Source organism: Tamandua tetradactyla, chromosome 22 (genome assembly GCF_023851605.1).
Source record: "Tamandua tetradactyla isolate mTamTet1 chromosome 22, mTamTet1.pri, whole genome shotgun sequence".
NCBI classification, from domain to species: Eukaryota; Metazoa; Chordata; class Mammalia; order Pilosa; family Myrmecophagidae; genus Tamandua; species Tamandua tetradactyla.
In genome coordinates this window covers 23,200,028-23,219,576 of record NC_135348.1, presented here as the reverse complement: position 1 = coordinate 23,219,576, position 19,549 = coordinate 23,200,028, and the positions used below count along the sequence as shown (strand labels likewise).

The window sequence follows — 19,549 nt, the reverse complement described above, 5'->3', positions numbered from 1 at the left end:
GAGTGGGGGAAGCTTCTTGGAATATTTGCTAGGGATTGGTCACATCATGGGGGAAGGGGTTCTGCCTAACATTCCAGTCTTTTCCTTTTAGTTTTCTTGGGAGGCTGAAGGACAAAGGTCTGTTTTCTGTATCTGTTTCTGGCTACTGGGGGGCATAGAACTAACCCTGGGCTTTGTCACAGGAAGTGGCTGGTACTGGTGTTTTACTAAAGGAGTAGCATATCACCAACAGCCTGATTCATCATCGTTTAGGCAGCTGTGCAAATAAAGCTGGTTAGGAGTTTTAAGAAAGAGGGCCCCAAAATGAGGAGGGACATCTGGGTGATGACTCGCTAACTGCTTCAAAGCTGAAATGGGTGTTGTCATTAAGAGGCAAAGGGATGATATTATGAAACTGATGGCTGTTCTTGGAGAGTCCAGCATGTCTGTGTTTCAGAGCTTCCTGGCATTAAAACAATCTGGAGGTTTTATATCTCTGAAAAACAAATCTAATAAGTAAAATTTTATAGAGCATATGATATCTTCCAGGGTTCCCAGGAACATGTTGGTTGGGGTTTGCCATATTATGGCAGTTTGCAATGTCTGGCTGAAACTTGCATAAGAGTTACCTCCAGAAATACCTCTCAACTAGATTTGAAATCTCTTAGTCATTGCAACTCAATTTCTTTTCCCCCTTTTAGTCAGTTAATCCATGAAGCCAGGGCCAGGCTCATCCTTGGAATTTATGTCTCCTGATGCCAAAACCAGTTACATCCTGCAATGCCGGGGCCAGTTGTGTCCTAGAATAGCAAAGCCAGGCTTATACCCCTGGATATCATGTCCCACATTGGACAGAGTTCAGAGTTTGGCTTAGAGAGAGACCACATTTGAGCAACAGCAGAGATTTTCTGAAGACGACTCTTAACATGCCTATATTTCTAATCATGTAAATCTTGCTAATTCTCAAGGTTCTTTCTACTTGTGGCCTTTTATTCTCATACGCTTTTTCCTAGATAATCTCATTTTCTCATATGGCTTTACATTCCACCCATATATGATGAAAGTTTGCCGGTAGCCCCTTTAAGTGATTTGGGGTTCCCTATACCTGGGGTTCCTCAGCCGTGATAGGCCACTGTGTGTTCAACATTTCCCAGGCTTGCTCCTCATTGCCCATACAATTTGGAGGGCAAGGGAAATGAAGGCAAACATGAAGCACACACTGCCTTCTGGACAGTTTCTTCCTGAAAAGAAACTAAGTTCATTTCACCCCATTATCTCATTACTGACTGAATTTATGGAAGTGTGACCAGCCAGTCTAGCAGCTGGGTGCTTAGAGACTGCTCGACCACCTGACAGCTATGTGAGGGAGAGAGCCAGAATATGGCATAAAATGTTTGACATTGGATTATTAGAAGTTGGAGTTGGAGATTTCTGGGCAGAGTAAAAGCCTATAGGCTTCATCTGGAGGCTGTCCAGAAGCAGAGGTAGAAGACCCTAGAGATTTTTGGGTACTCCAATCACCGATGAAATCACTAGTCCTCCATTTCAAGGCAAAGTAGAACTCTACCTGTAACATATGAACACAGAAGTCTGGCTTACATCCACCAGACTCTGGCTTCCTGCTGCTCACAGCAGAGACTCTCATTGGCAAACAGATTGTGTCATTTGTATGGGGCATAAGTAAACACCCAGGATCAAGCAATACAAACAAACAAAAATAATCATCCTTTGTAGTCTATACCTCAATTAAAGGTACATTTGCCATTCCCCAAGTCAAAGAACTGGGAATCATTTTATACTCTTCCCTTCCTTCTATCTTCTCTCCTATCCCAGTAAATCAAATTGGTGAGCAAATGTTGACAGTTTATCTCATTAATATCTCATTTATATCCCTTCATCTTCATTCCCATTTATATGGCTTTAGTGCAAGCTGTTATCATTTCTCACCTAACCCATTGCTACAGTCACTTAACCCAACTCTTTGCCTTGTCTTGCTTTCACCATTCATCATCCACTCTGCTGCCTCGAGCCTAAAACTTTTGAGGGGTTCCTCGGTTTGACTTATCTCTAACTTTATCTCTTACCTCCTCACTGTACAACCAAGTACCAGTCACACTGAAACATCTCCAGTCTTCAAAAAACCCAAGCTATTTCATACCTCCATGCCTCTGGTCATGCTGCTCCTTCTGTCAAGGATGCCCTTTCTCCTTCTCCTGGTGAACATCTTACCCAGATTTCAGGATATTCTTCAAATGTGACCTCCTCTATGAAGGTTTCTTGACACTCTTTGGCCCCATCCTTGGGAGCCTAGCTGTATTCTGTATATAATTCAATTGTAGCCCTGAGCACATTATGACACTGATGCATCAGTCTCCCTACCCCTAACTAGACTGTTAGATAATTAAAAAGAGGACTTGCCTTCATTATCCCTGGCACCTTGCACAGTGCCTGGCACAGAGTAAGCTGTCAAAAATGCTTGCCAAATATGTGAGTGAATGAGTGGATGGAGGGCATGAATCGCGTCTATTCTTAATGCCCTGGGGGTGTGGTGGAACAAGAGAAACAAGGCAGATCACAATGCATCAATTCCAACAGTAGTAAATCATTTAAAACATTTTAAATTAAAATTAGCAAGGATTTATTATGAATGATAGCATGGATTTTGCATTAGTATATTTAAGGGAAAGAATTCAAAGAAAGTTTGAATGCGATTCAGACCACTTTGGGCCCACAGACTGGGGTAGTCTAATTTAGTGTTCCCTACCATTAAATGGTTCCCTACCATTACTTTAGTGTAAAAGTTCCAGAAGTACCTCTAAGAGCATTGTAAGTAATGATACAGAATTTAAATATAGATATTAATTAGGAGGCAGGGAAATCTGCTTGAGAGGTGTGTATTAGTTCTTAGGATGGCTACAACAAATTATCACAAACCGGGTGACTTAAAACAACAGAAATTTTATTTTCTCACAGGTTTGGAGGCCAAAGGTCTAAAATAAAGGTGTTGGCAAGGCAGCACTGCCTCTGGATGTTCTGGGGTAGAGAACTTTCCTCATCATTTCCAGCTCCCTCTCACCATTCCTTGCCTTCCTTGGCTTCAGGCTACATCACTCCACTCTGTCATATTGCCTCCTTTCCTTCTCTGTGTGCCTCTTATAGGACACATCACTGGATTCAGAGCCTATCCAGATAAACCAAGATGACCTCTTCATCTTGAATCTTTAACTTAATCACATCCACAATGACTTTTTCCAAATAAGGTCACATTTACGGGTCCTGGAGAATAGGACAAGGAAATATCTTTGGGGGGAGGCGGGTAGGGGAGGATCACTGAACCCACTCTAAGGCATATATCACTTAAGCCAACAACATAGGAAGGTCTGGATTTATACCCAAAATTGATTCAGAGGTGATTCTTTATTAAAAAGAAAGAAAAAATTTTACCATGGAATTCTTTTAAATATCAAATTCTCCTATGACATTTAAAAATACAGTTCAAATTGTAAACATATGATCCCTCCCCCAACTTTTCATAAATATGAAAAATCTTATATTCCTGGATTTCAGATGAAGTTTAGGATCAGTGATGACAGTTTAGAGGGAAGCCCTAAGTTTGGACTTGAGTGTTGGTCTGGATTCTTGTTTCTAATATGTATATAATTGTCATACCAAATTAAGGAGGAACTTGAACCCTAGAGTTTCTGCAACTCTCGAATTGAAATAGAAACTAGGTAAATTTTAGAAATAGTTGACTACATTTTTAAACCACAAAGTACTTTTAAAAAAAGATTATCAATGCTCATCTACCACAGAAACTTTTTTGTACAAGTTCTCTTGCTAAAGGAAGAAACTGTCAAAACAAGTTTATCTACAGTAGAGCAACTATAGATTATCTTCCTGGCAACTTAGACTCCATTTAGAAACATATTTATGTGGAAGTGTATGGGTATATGCATTTGTGTGTGCGTGTTAATAATGATGTATATCTAGAAGATAAATTTGCGGTTGCATGCCACTTCTTGAAGTATCAGTAAATAACTAAGAGGCCAGAAAGTTAGAAGGTAAAAGCAATCCAAAAGCTGCGGGTGGAGGCAGCTGAAAAATCATAATCATGCTCAAAAGCCTACTTGGGTCAAGGCAGGAGGAAAATCTGAGAACATTTTCTTAAAAATAAAAAAATAAAAGGAAACAGAGCATGCAACTTCAGAGCTCAACTTGTGCCGAATCTTGATGTGTGGGATTTTTCATTCCAACATGTACTTCCCAAGACAAGCACAACAGCAGTGCCTAAATTATGTTCATCTTCTGAGAATAATACATAAGGAACATGGTCTTCCTTAAAGGGATATGTGGGTCAAGGCAAAACACAGCATGTATTTCTCATCCTGAGAACCCAAAATGTTTATACAGATAATATCTAGTGGAAATGCATACCAATGGGCACCTTGCTGGGGGAAAAGAACAGCTGTAGATGAAACAAAATAACAGCATGTATCTCAGGTAAAGTGGTGTGAGGGGGTCCTCATAACTTGTTGCATATTGTATGTACTTTATATATGGGTTGCTGTTTTTTTTTTAACACTGGCTGGTAGACACCATCTCCTTTTCCCATTATTACTACCTCACTGAATAATTCAGGTGCCTGGTTCTCAGCTTCAGCATATGGACCAGCACAATATCAAATCTTGGGCAAGTGCTCCATTATAGCAAATCAGAAATGATTTTTTTTGAGACAAATATGACATCTGAAGCACAACTAAGATTTCTACCCTTATTTCATTCTACATCTTTGTGTGGAAAACTCCAATATAATCTAACAGAAGCACACATAGTTGACCTTGCTGTCTTCAAAAAAGAATATTCAAATATCTAGAATATTGATCTTTTGGAGATTGCTTTACTTCCTTTTTAAAATATAAATTTCAAAGTAATTTCAGAGTCAAAAAGAATAGAAACAGCATGTTTGCTATCATCTCATACTTTAGAGAAAAGATGAACATATAGAAACTTCCATTCGCAGCAATAGGTGTTTATACCAGCTATTATGAAGCCTTCTGGAAACACTCTCCATGTGGGGTGTATTTGAAGTTGTAAGGTGCAAGTGCTAGAGAAAACCCAGCTCTTTTCTCAATGAAATGACTTGTGTTCTATGAAAAGAAAGGAGGTGTTTCTCTGGGACAACCATTACACCTGCTATGCTTTTCTGAAATTCAACTCCCACATCTCTCAACTACTCACACCTGGGAGCCTGGCAAGTACAAACATGGTTGGATTGGGGGTGGGGGAAAGTTTCAAATACACCCCCTTCTGTTCATGGGTATATAATTTCTGCAAATATCTCTATGGTACTATACTTTGGTAGTATCCGAACACTTGTGCTTTACTTGCTACACACACACACACACACACACACACAGAGCAAAGAAAAATTTAAAATTAAAGAAGATATTTAGCAAAGCATTTGTGAAATGTGGCCCAACAGTGTTCTTACTGTAGTTCTGCCTGAAAGTAATCACTTTTCTGTACTTTTCCTATGACAAATTTATTTTCCCTATATGCTTTTGTTGGCCAGCAGCTTTGGCAAGACTTGACTGACAATGAGCCAGAAGATCTGAGTTTGAGGAAAATGCACAGCTCTCAAGCCTTGGCATGGTGGTGAATAAATGTAGAGCAACCGCCATGCATTCAAGCAGAGCTCTGTGTATTGGCCTCAGTTCACCAAGGGACACCACAGACATCAGAGAGAAATGACATATCCCACAACCTCAGGGACAGAAAGCCTGTAAAAAAAATTAGCTTTTCAATGTTAAAAAAATTAAACAATTGCCAAACCCTTGATTAGCTTAGTTAGCTAAAAGTGATGGGTCATCTATTATAGGTTCTAGTTCACATAATTATCATCCTATACAGAAGTCCTCGATGAGGATCATCTTTTCTCTATAAAGTAGGAGGCGAGGCCATCAGACCAGAGTGAGACTGGAGTGGCAGAGTTGAAGGAGATTGTCCTAAACTATAGATTAGGAAGGTACTTTAACAATGCATTCTTCATAGAGGAATATATATACATAAAATCTACAGTGGCAATCTGATTAAGGGATCAGCATTTGAAGTTGACCTAATCTGATACTGTAGCATTAATCATAAGTAATGCATAAAAGACTTTCAAGTACTACATACAAAGTGATATCAAGGTATGTTAGCTTACACCTAAAAAAATGAATAAATTTTCATTTTCATGTCAATCTACAAGTGTGCATGCACACATATATACATACCATGTACTATTTTTTTAACTCTAACTAAAAGTTGTCTTCATCAGAATCTGCATAACTTCATTGAATGAGGTGAATAGTTCTGACATATGACAGGTGATTAAGCCTGTCACTAATCAAAAAAAGGCAATGATTCTAAAATATTTTTGGACCACAGATACGTTTGAGAATTGTTGAAAGCTAAAAGTTCTTCCCACAATTTCAGATAGTCCACAGATATCCATTAAATCTAATGTAAGAGTCAGTTATTTCTACATACCAAACCACCCCAAACAACTTAAACAACACTTAAAACAACACTATTTATTTAGAACCCAGCCAGGGTTCTTTTGGTGTTGACTGCCCTTCCCCATGGCTCCGCAGAGGTATTGGTTCCTGCAGGCTAGGTTTGTCTCAGCTTCATGTGATATATCAGCCTCAAACAACTTGCCCAGATTCTTTTTCATGGCAGTGGCAGTCATTTGAGAGAGAGAATGGAAATACACAAGGCCTCTTAATTGGTATTTCCAAATTCTTTTGACCAAAGCAAGGAACAAGGCCAGCCCCTAGTCAAGGGATGAGGGAATAGGCTCTGACTCTTGATGCAAGGTAAAAAAATTGCAATGTAAAAGGCATTATTACAAGGAAGGATAAATAATTGAGACCAATTTCTCAACCAATTTATCATACTTATCATGAACCTAGATTAATAATTTTTTACAATGAAGGTGAAGTAATAGGGGTGAAAAGGGGGGGGGGCTTATTTTTTTATTACGATATACAAGTAGAGAAATTAGTAAACTGTTTGACATTCCAGAAAGTGTCCTTGTGCTATGTGTGCAGAACCAAGAGAACATATTCCTCTTAACGGCAAGGAAGAAAATATTCAGTGTTTTCTGAGATGGTTAATTTCATACGACAACTTGTCTATGTTATGGTGTCCAGTCAAACAAGCACTAGCCCGATTGTTACTGTGAGGGTATTTCATGGATTTAACCTATTAGTCAATTGACTGCATCTATGGCTGATGACATCTATAGCCAAAAAAGGAGATTGCCTTCAGCAATGATAGAAATCTCCTCCTCCAATCAGTTGAAGGCTTTAAAGGGAAAACTGATGATCTCAGCAGTGAGAAACAAGTATTGCTATCTCTACTCTAGACAGCTAGCCCCTCCTGGGGGATTTATCATCACCTTTATGAGTTTCCAACCTGCAACCTACCCTACAGATTTCAGACTTGTCAGTTCCCATGGTCACATGAACCAATTCTTATAGTAAATCTCTCTCTCTCTCCATATATATATATATGGCCAATTTTGTTCCTCTAAAGAATTATGACTACTACAGTTTCCTTTCCTGAAAGATAAATGAGGCAGAAAATAAATACACCCCACATGACTTAAAGGTCTCACTTAATTATTGAAACAGGGCATCATGGACTGTACAGTTTTTGGTGGAATGAATGTTAGCAACACTGATGGGATAGCTAAAGAAAGTGAAAAATGTCTGTGTCCATTTTTTAAATATAAGTATATTGAAGCACCTTAGGACTTCAAGCTTTTCCATGAGTTTCATTCCATGGCAATCCTGTAATAAATAACATTAACATTTCCCAAAAAGGCAGATTCCCAAAAAGCAGCTTTGCATAATTCCATAGGAAAAATTCAGGACAACAAAAATTCTGAATAGGAAATGCTGAACTCATAATGTACCCAAATGTGTGATGATTGATTCAATGATTATGATAGCAACTTCAAAAATCAACTCTCAATAAGTTTGTATATGGTCATGTTTTCACACGCAGAAATACACACATACAAACACACAGAAAAAACAGCAAAGAAATAATTGACTATAGGAAGTTTAGTCAATAATTGACAATTACTGACTGAATTTAGGCAAATATAAGTCCTTCACTCACTGTTCATTTTGTTCAGATTGAGTGTGTGGCTTTACCACTACCAAAGGGTATCTACATTTAGCTAAAGACATCTTCCTTCATACTCTGATGCTCTAATTTTTTTCTAAGTTACAAGAGAATTGATGAAATGGCTGAATCCTCCATCTCATCCTAACTCCCTCTCTAACTCCAGTGTTAGTTTCTTTTTGTGGCTGTTCTAGTTTGCAAACTGCTGGAATATGATATACCAGAAACAGAACATTTTTTAAAAACAGTAATGAATTAAGTTGCAAGTTTACAGTTCTAAGGCTGTGAAAATGTCCAAATTAAGGTAAGGCTATGAAAATGTCCAATCTAAGGCATTCAAGGACAAATACCTTGGTTCAAGAAGGCCAATGACGTTCAGGGTTTCTTTCTCAATTGGAAAGGCACATGGCGAACATGGCAATGTCTGCTAGTTTTCTCTCCAGGCTTCCTGTTTCATGAAGCATGCCTAGGGGTGTTTCTCCTAAGGTCTCTGGCTGCATGGGCTCTGCAGCCTTTACCAAAATGGTTCCCTCTTAAAGGGCTCCAGTAAGCACCCCACTTTGAATGGGTAGAGACACCATCTAATAAATGGAATGGAAACCATCTAATAAAAAGTTACCACCCACAACTGGGTGGGTCACATCTCCATGGGAACAATCAAATAGCTCCCACCTAGCAAAACTGAATGAGGATTAAAGAACTTGGCTTTTCTGGGGTTCACAACAGATTCAAACCGGCACAGTGGCTATAACAAATTACCATAAATTTAATGGCTTAAAACAATAAAATTTATTATTTTAGAGCTCTGGAGCTCAGAAGTCCAAAATGGGTCTCACTGAGTTGAAATCAAGACATCAGCTGGCTGCATTCCTTTCTGGGGGCTCTAGGAGAGAATCCATTTCCTTGCTCTGTCCAAGTTCTAAAGGTTTTGCCTGCATTCCTTGGCTCATGGCCCCCTACCATTCTTAAATTCAAGAATGGTGAGTTGAGTCTTCCTCACATTGTACCATTCTAGCAATGACTTTTCTTATGACTCTTATTTTTATTTTTAAGGACCTTTGTGATTGCATCAACGACCAGCCAGGTAATCCAGGATAATTACCGTGTTTTACAGTCACCTTTTAGCAACCTTAATTCCATCTGCTACCTTAATTCCACTTTGCTATGTAACAAAACATGCTCATAACTACCAGAAACTACCAGCCCCATCCCACTTCTTCTCTCAGCCTATTTTAAACATTGATGCCTAATGGTGTCAACCAATTCTTCCCAAGAGAGGTTTTGTAGCACATGTTTATGATATTAAACTGAGCTTTTTCTGATAGAGTAAGCAAACTATATCTTCCCAATAAAAATTCTACAAATATTAACTACATGATCAATTAAATATTCAAATGTAAAAGAATATATCATGTTTTATCTACTGAAAAGGGTCATTTGAAAGACTACAGTTGAGATATTTTTCTGTATTATTGATAAACTACCCCTTGAGTCAAGTCATGCTTCATTATTTATAAGTCCCTTGACTTACTACAACCCCTCTGCAATTTCACTGCTTGTTTTTATCCCTTTCTGTTTTTGCAAAGTGTAAGATAATAATTGCCTATTATTTTCATACCTATTTTGAGGTAGTGATCAAAGACTCTGGTTATTTTTTAAGTTATTAAAAAAAGATGAGCAGGATTAGTCTTTGCTTTCAACTTATAAAAAAAAAACTGGTACAAAAATGATTGCGCCTGGTCTGTAAAGAGACATGAAGATTATTTAAATCTGGTGATCTAATTCTTCATCTACTTAGAGAACAGTGGGTATGGTCTAGTTCAATGTATAACAAGATATGGCAAGATGAAGGAAAGAGTTAAAGCCAGAGGAAAAAGAAGAAGGACTTAGAAAATATGAAATGTGAAAAGAAAAAGATCTAGGAAGAAAGGAGAAAGTAGTGACTGCACATAATGGGAAGGAGCATTAATAGTGCTAACAGTAGCTAAACAGTGGCTGACTTCTTTTTTTACTAAATAAGACAACTTAAATTATCGGCATAAAATAGCAATGTGATATTTGAAAGCATAAGGAAACATGAGAATAAATTAATGCAGACTTAAAAGTAGGTTCATTATGTGAGAAAGCAGCTCTTTTGCTATGATATTCCATTAAAAAAAACTATCAAACATCTCCATTAAGAAATGTTCACTCAAAAATGATTTGGCAATATACAGATATTCCCACTGCCAGTAGAAATTTGGAAAGAAGAAATAACTAGTCAAGAGCTGTGAACACTAAGTATATTCATATAAATCAGGGAAGTCTTCTAGTATATTCAAAGTGACTGCTGCTTGGTAGGATGCATCTGGAAAGGAAGTCTCACAATGTCCTGTGTAAACAAACACTGCATCTACACTTTCCTATCCAGCAGGGACATTATTCGCTTTTCTAGGCCCAGGTAGCAGTGAATCATGGTGTTGTCTTCTCCTCAAGTTTGTTCTGATCAAAGAGGAGAACTTTCCATTCAGACTGAACGATTTAAGTTTCCCCAACCGACCATGCCTTCCTCCTTGCTGCTTTCGCTTTCGCCTGGAATTTCTTTCCAACTTCTTCTCCAGAATAACCCCTACACCATACTTAATTCTGAATTAGACATCACTTTATCCAAGAAGTGCTTTCTGACACCACCTCTCCTCTATTTTACTATTCTCTAGTGTGCTCCCTTCTATCATCATACTAGGCACACTGTATTATATGGATCTGCTCATTTGTCTTCCTCTCATCCCTTTCAAACAGTCTTCCTGTTATTTGAAGGAAAAATTCCTATGGTTTTCATTGTTGTATTCTCACTGTCCAACACATAGTGAGTGCTCAATAATTGTTGAAAAATAGGTGCATGGACAATAAATAAACAAAGCGAGAGAGAAGGATGGGAGAAGTCTGGGAGAAAAGACGCTTAACAAGCATCATTTGGTAGAAAGTTTACATGCATAGTACTTAGGCATAGCCCAATCATAAAGGTTTTCTGTGTCTATAAAGAAGTGCCATTCTCCCCACCTGTTTTATAAAAAGGGCATTTATTGAGAGACCCTGGCCATTCTCAGCATCCTTCACTTTCATAGAATGGCACAGACTATACAGTGCCCTGCTGTGTAACTGAAGAATGGCACTCAGTCATTTACAAGCAATGAATGTGACTGTGTGAAGACGAAACTTTGAGAGACCTGATCAATTTGCTTCTACCAAAAAGTTGGGAAGTAAGCAGAGATGTAATCTGTACTGAGTTTAATAATGCTTTCTGATTGTCTCACAACACAATGTCAAAGCTATTTAGGGTGGGCAATGGTGGCTCAGTGGCAGAGTTCTTGCCTGCCATGCAGGAGACCCGGGTTCATTTCCCAGTGCCTGCCCATGTAAAAAAAAAAAAAAAAAAAAAAATTATATGATACAGGAAAGTATTAAAATAAATGATAATAGGTACTTAAAGTTTCCCCTCAACCTTATTCTGTACCAAATCCTTATTAGAATACTGTGTCTAATTTAGGGCATTATCCTTTAGGAAATTTGAAATTTGAATCTCACATTTCAAAATAGTGAAAATGACACTATTTTGATTGCCCATGTCTCCCTCCTTTACTTAAGCAAGGAACATTATGCTATTACTCTGTCTCCCACCCATTTAGTAGATCTGGAAATAATTCACGCTTTTTTTGAAGCTGAGTTCTGTGTCTTGGGTTAGCATCAGAAAATCTAAGATTCCTGGATTAAAAAAAAAGGCTTCACAAATAAACTTTCTGATAAACAAGATAAAAAAGAAAGCTGAATAAAGATTAAGTTGAATGTCCCAGAGTATTAAATGAGCTCTCAATTATGTTCTAAAAGAAAACTTCTAAAAGCTAAAACACAGAAAAAATATCAAATATACTGAAAATACAAATACCACAAAACTCAAAATGAATGAGCCAAAAAGCTTACATTACCAACATCAAACTATCCTAAAGTTCAACATGTTTTGATAATATGCATTTTATAGTTAGAAAAGTAGTTAAAAATGAAGAATGAGGGATTCCAAAGCAAAATAAACATTGCTTCAAGTCACTTTAGGGTAGACAACAGTTAGAAAAGGGAAAAGGTGCTGGAAATGAAATTAGAAGCAATCATTTTAAAGAGTGAGAAATGACAAGCGAGTTTCTGTGGTGAGAAGAGTTTATTTTCATGAGGCAGCATTGAAAGAAATGACATAGTGTAACCATTTTGTGTGGTCCTGTTCATATTTCCATTGGATAGGTACCTTACTGATTCCACCATGCGCTTTGGAGCCAAATATGACAAAATGTGACTTTAAGCAAAAACAGGTATAAAATATTGTTTATTATTTGAATTTCAAAACAAGTATTACTTTCAGAATAAAAGCCACACACTAGTTAATTATTATAAAATGCATCCTAGTATGTACGGCCAGAGATTCAGTCTAAACATTTTCTAAATGTTCTTTTATGAGAATGTTTAATTTGCAAAATATTTTATTTTAGTAAACCTGCTCTATGTCACAAATGTCCTAAATTCTCCTTTGATAATATATCATCCTATAACTAAACAGCATAATTTGTGTTATTATAACATAATGTGGTTTGGAAATGGAGACAAATATAGAGGAAAAATTCTTTTTATCTCATAGCCAGTAGTTTCAACCTCTTCCTTAATGTGCTTTTCCAGATATACCAATATAAACTTAAGGAACTTCCTTAGAGAGTCCTTCTCTAGGCAGTGAGAAGACACAAGACACAGCTGTATCTGTTCTTGAATAATTAGGAAATAGCTTTGGTCAGCATGTTTCTGTATCTGTGCCTCTCTGAATTCTGGAAAACTTTCTTCCATTGTCTGTCCCAATATAGCAATTACAACTCTTCCTCTTGTCTCCCTCCCCATCTCATTTTCTGTAACTACTTTTGATACAAATGTTATATCTTCTCACTTTATTCACCATATTTTTTAACCCCTCATTCTTTCCTTTTTCCTCTGTGCATCATGCTGGTTAGCTCCTCAGATCTCTTTCCATTCATTGATTCTTTCTTTAGCTGTGTCTAAAATACAGTTTATCCTCTCTAGCAAATTTTGGATTTACAGTAATTATAGGTTTCAGTTTTAGAAATTCTCTTCAGTTATTTCTCAAATCTACCTTTTCCTTATTGATAGTATCTTGTTGTTTTATCTTTATTTCTTCTTTTATATACTTTATTATTTGAAACTTTTTTTCTCTAGGTAATAATGCTAATATAAAAGTTTCCTAAAGGTCCATTCCTACTACTGTTTTTTTCCAACTCACAAATTCTGGCCTGTTTTCTAGTGCAGTTAAATTTTTTATCTAGAGCTGATATTTGGACTGTGAGTTGATAATTTACCTTGGTAATCCTGAGTTGTACAGGTTAAGTGTTTACCATTTTACTGAAAAAGGTGTACTTTATGAGTCTTCATACCTCTCCATGAGTTATTGTTAAAACTCAAGCCCCTGAGCCAGCCCTCCTCTCCCTCTTTCTCCACCCACGGCACTCCCGCCGCCAGCCAGCCCTTCTCTTCCCCCTTCTGCTCCAGCGGTGCTCCCGCTGCCATCTTGCCCTCCTCTTTCCCCTTCTGCTCTGGCGGCACTCCATCCGCCATCTTATCCTTCCCTTTCTCCTCCTGCTCCGGTGGCTCTCCAACCACCACCGTGCCCTCTTCTGCCTTCACCAGCTCCTCCACCACCTGCCTCGACAGCCTTGCCACCCTCACCTTTCCTCCTCCAGAACAGCTACTGGGGGAGTGGAGACGATACAGAGCAGCTCCCGGAGCCACGACGGAGATCAAAGGCACGGCGTACCCTATCCTGGAACGGCTGACTGTCTGGGAGAACCAGCTCTGGTGAGATCACCGAGGGGCACGGGCTTTCCCGGGCAGGACGGCAAGTGGCCGGAGTCCCTCCCTTCCTCCTTCCCAGGCCAGCTGGCAGAATTGGGCAGGCGGTCCCCTCGGGCTGCGGCGGCTGGCACCCCCACTACGCGAGGCCCCCCGGACCAACTGAGAGAGTTGGGTCGGAAATTCCCAGACCGTGGAGAACGGTGACCGGGGGGGGTCACTTCCAAACACGTGACTCCCCAGTCCGGCTGGGAATGGTGCACTATCCCGGGCTGTGGCGGCTGGCGCCCTCCCGCCATGCTTGGCGCCCCGGGCCGACTAGGAAATTCAGTTGGGCGCTCTCCCGGGCTGCGGCGGCCGGCGACCCTCCCTGCGTTCGGAACCCCGGGCCGGCTGGCACTCTTCCAAGCTGCTTCAGCTGGCGAACCTCCCCCACGGCAAGAGTTTTCCAAAGTTAAAGGACCCACACCACCTTTTACTAGTGGAACCTGCAGACAAACGTGTGCCACAAGTGCCACCTACTGGGAAGGATAAGAAAAATAGAACCCAGAGATTTCACAGAAAAATCTTTCAACCTGTTGGGTCCAACACCCAGGGAAATCTGACTAAATGCCCAGACGCCAACAGAAGATAATGGATCATGGCTCAGAAAATTGAAAATATGGCCCAGTCAAAGGAACAAACCAATAGTTCAAATGAGATACAGGAGCTGAAACAACTAATGCTGAATATACGAACAGAAATGGAAAACCTCTTCAAAAACGAAATCAATAAATTGAGGGAGGACATGAAGAAGACATGGGCTGAACAAAAAGAAGAAATAGAAAAACTGAAAAAACAAATCACAGAGCTTATGGAAGTGAAGGATAAAGTAGAAAAGATGGAAAAAACAATGGATACCTACAATGATAGATTTAAAGAGAAAGAAGACAGAATTAGTGATTTGGAGGATGGAACATCTGAATTCCAAAAAGAAACAAATACTATCCAGAAAAGAATGGAAAAATTTGAACAGGGTATCAGGGAACTCAAGGACAATATGAACCACATAAATATACGTGTTGTGGGTGTCCCAGAAGGAGAACAGAAGGGAAAAGGAGGAGAAAAACTAATGGAAGAAATTATCACTGAAAATTTCCCAACTCTTATGAAAGACCTAAAATTATAGATCCAAGAAGTGCAGTGCACCCCAAAGACATTAGACCCAAATAGGCATTCTCCAAGACACTTACTAGTTAGAATGTCAGAGGTCAAAGAGAAAGAGAGGATCTTGAAAGCAGCAAGAGAAAAACAATCCATCACATACAAGGGAAACCCAATAAGACTATGTGTAGATTTCTCAGCAGAAACCATGGAAGCTAGAAGAGAGTGGGATGATATATTTAAATTACTAAAAGAGAAAAACTGCCAACCAAGACTCCTATATCCAGCAAAATTGTCCTTCAAAAACGAGGGAGAAATTAAAACATTCTCAGACAAAAAGTCACTGAGAGAATTTGTGACCAAGAGACCAGCTCTGCAAGAAATACTAAAGGGAGCACTAGAGTCAGATACGAAAAGACAGAAGAGAGAGGTATGGAGAAGAGTGTAGAAAGAAGGAAAGTCAGATATGATATATATAATACAAAAGGCAAAATGGTAGAGGAAAATATTATCCAAACAGTAATAACACTAAATGTCAATGGACTGAATTCCCCAATCAAAAGGCATAGACTGGCAGAATGGATTAAAAAACAGGATCCTTCTATATGCTGACTACAGGAAACACATCTTAGACCCAAAGATAAACATAGGTTGAAAGTGAAAGGTTGGGAAAAGATATCTCATGCAAATAACAACCAGAAAAGAGCAGGAGTGGCTATACTAATATCCAACAAATTAGACTTCCAATGTAAAACAGTTAAAAGAGACAAAGAAGGACACTATCTACTAATCAAAGGAACAATTAAACAAGAAGACATAACAATCATAAATATTTACGCACCGAACCAGAATGCCCCAAAATACGTGAGGAATACACTGCAAACACTGAAAAGGGAAATAGACACATATACCATAATAGTTGGAGACTTCAATTCACCACTCTCATCAATGGACAGAACATCTAGACAGAGGATCAATAAAGAAATAGAGAATCTGAATACTATGATAAATGAGCTAGACTTAACAGACATTTATAGGACATTACATCCCACAACAGCAGGATACACCTTTTTTTCAAGTGCTCATGTATCATTCTGAAAGATAGACCATATGCTGGGTCACAAAGCAAGTCTTAACAAATTTAAAAAGATTGAAATCATACACAACACTTTCTCAGATCATAAAGGAATGAAGTTGGAAATCAACAATAGGCGGAGTGCCAGAAAATTCACAAATACGTGGAGGCTCAACAACACACTCTTAAACAACAAGTGGGTCAAAGAAGAAATTGCAAGGGAAGTTAGTAAATATCTCGAGGCGAATGAAAATGAAAACACAACATATCAAAACTTATGGGACGCAGCAAAGGCAGTGCTAAGAGGGAAATTTATTGCCCTAAATGCCTTTATCAGAAAAGAAGAAAAGGCAAAAATTCAGGAATTAACTGTCCACTTGGAAGAACTAGAGAAGGAACAGCAAACTAATCCCAAAGCAAGCAAAAGGAAAGAAATAACAAAGATTAGAGCAGAAATAAATGAAATTGAAAACATGAAAACAATAGAGAAAATCAATAAGACCAGAAGTTGGTTCTATGAGAAAATCAATAAGATTGATGGGCCCTTAGCAAGATTGACAAAAAGAAGAAGAGAGAGGATGCAAATAAATATGATCAGAAATGGAAGAGGAGACATAACTACTGACCTCACAGAAATAAAGCAGGTAATAACAAGATATTATGAACAACTTTACGCTAATAAATACAACAATTTAGATGAAATGGACGGGTTCCTGGAAAGACATGAACAACCAACTTTGACTCAAGAAGAAATAGATGACCTCAACAAACCAATCACAAGTAAAGAAATTGAATTAGTCATTCAAAAGCTTCCTAAAAAGAAAAGTCCAGGACCAGACGGCTTCACATGTGAATTCTATCAAACATTCCAGAAAGAATTAGTACCAACTCTCCTCAAACTCTTCAAAAAAATCGAAGTGGAGGGAAAACTACCTAATTCATTCTATGAAGCCAACATCACCCTCATACCAAAACCAGGCAAAGATATTACAAAAAAAGAAAACTACACGCCAATTTCTCTAATGAATATAGATGCAAAAATCCTCAATAAAATTCTAGCAAATCGTATCCAACAACACATTAAAAGAATTATACATCATGACCAAGTAGGATTCATCCCAGGTATGCAAGGATGGTTCAACATAAGAAAATCAATTAATGTAATACACCATATCAACAAATCAAAGCAGAAAAATCACATGATCATCTCAATTGATGCAGAGAAGGCATTTGACAAGATTCAACATCCTTTCCTGTTGAAAACACTTCAAAAGATAGGAATACAAGGGAACTTCCTTAAAATGATAGAGGAAATATATGAAAAACCCACAGCTAATATCATCCTCAATGGGGAAAAATTGAAAACTTTCCCCCTAAGATCAGGAACAAGACAAGGATGTCCACTATCACCACTATTATTCAACATTGTGTTGGAGGTTCTAGCCAGAGCAATTAGACAAGAAAAAGAAATACAAGGCATCAAAATTGGAAAGGAAGAAGTAAAACTATCACTGTTTGCAGACGATATGATACAATACGTCAAAAACCTGCAAAAATCCACAACAAAACTACTAGAGCTAATAAATGAGTACAGCAAAGTAGCAGGCTACAAGATCAACATTCAAAAATCTGTAGCTTTTCTATACACTAGTAATGAACAAGCTGAGGGGGAAATCAAGAAACGAATTCCATTTACAATCGCAACTAAAAGAATAAAATACCTAGGAATAAATTTAACTAAAGAGACAAAAAACCTATATAAAGAAAACTACAAAAAATTGCTAAAAGAAATCACAGAAGATCTAAATAGATGGAAGAGCATACCGTGTTCATGGATTGGAAGACTAAATATAGTTAAGATGTCAATCCTACCTAAATTGATCTACAGATTCAATGCAATACCAATCAAAATCCCAACAACTTATTTTTCAGAAATAGAAAAACCAATAAGCAAATTTATCTGGAAGGGCAGGGTGCCCCGAATTGCTAAAAGCATCTTGAGGAAAAAAAACGAAGCTGGAGGTCTCGCGCTGCCTGACTTTAAGGCATATTATGAAGCCACAGTGGTCAAAACAGCATGGTATTGGCATAAAGATAGATATATCGACCAATGGAATCGAATAGAGTGCTCAGATATAGACCCTCTCATCTATGGACATTTGATCTTTGATAAGGCAGTCAAGCCAACTCACCTGGGACAGAACAGTCTCTTCAATAAATGGTGCCTAGAGAACTGGATATCCATATGCAAAAGAATGAAAGAAGACCCATATCTCACACCTTATACAAAAGTTAACTCAAAATGGATCAAAGATCTAAACATTAGGTCTAAGACCATAAAACAGTTAGAGGAAAATGTAGGGAGATATCTTATGAAACTTACAATTGGAGGCAGTTTTATGGACCTTAAACCTAAAGCAAGAGCACTGAAGAAGGAAATAAATAAATGGGAGCTCCTCAAAATTAAACACTTTTGTGCATCAAAGAACTTCATCAAGAAAGTAGAAAGACAGCCTACACAATGGGAGACAATATTTGGAAATGACATATCAGATAAAGGTCTAGTATCCAGAATTTATAACGAGATTGTTCAACTCAAGAACAAAAAGACAGCCAACCCAATTACAAAATGGGAAAAAGACTTGAACAGACACTTCTCAGAAGAGGAAATACAAATGGCCAAAAGGCACATGAAGAGATGCTCAATGTCCCTGGCCATTAGAGAAATGCAAATCAAAACCACAATGAGATATCATCTCTCACCCACCAGAATGGCCATTATCAACAAAACAGAAAATGACAAGTGCTGGAAAGGATGCGGAGAAAGAGGCACACTTATCCACTGTTGGTGGGAATGTCAAATGGTGCAACCACTGTGGAAGGCAGTTTGGCGGTTCCTCAAAAAACTGAATATAGAATTGCCATACGACCCAGCAATACCATTGCTAGGTATCTACTCAAAGGACTTAAGGGCAAAGACACAAACGGGCATTTGCACACCAATGTTTATAGCAGCATTATTTACAATTGCAAAGAGATGGAAACAGCCAAAATGTCCATCAACAGAAGAGTGGCTAAACTAACTGTGGTATATACATACGATGCAATATTATGCAGCTTTAAGACAGAATAAACTTATGAAGCGTGTAATAACATGGATGGACCTAGAGAACATTATGCTGAGTGAGTCTAGCCAAAAACTAAAGGACAAATACTGTATGGTCCCACTGATGTGAACCGACATTTGAGAATAAACTTGGAATATGTCATTGGTAACAGAGTCCAGCAGGAGTTAGAGAC

At 38.3% G+C, this 19,549-nt stretch overlaps 1 protein-coding gene and 1 long non-coding RNA gene across 8 annotated transcripts in view; one reads left to right on the top strand and one right to left on the bottom strand.

The window, feature by feature from the left end:
• Positions 1 to 19,549, bottom strand: part of ANAPC10 (anaphase promoting complex subunit 10) — a 218,519-nt gene that overhangs the window by 1,401 nt on the left and 197,569 nt on the right. The window lies entirely within an intron of this gene.
• The window catches only part of LOC143666275 (uncharacterized), a 144,531-nt gene that overhangs the window by 3,974 nt on the left and 121,008 nt on the right, over positions 1 to 19,549 (top strand). For all 5 annotated transcript variants that reach the window (XR_013167502.1, XR_013167503.1, XR_013167500.1 and 2 more), the window contains exon 2: positions 8,959 to 9,137. This is a non-coding gene — a long non-coding RNA (uncharacterized LOC143666275). The remainder of the gene's footprint in view (positions 1 to 8,958; positions 9,138 to 19,549) is intronic.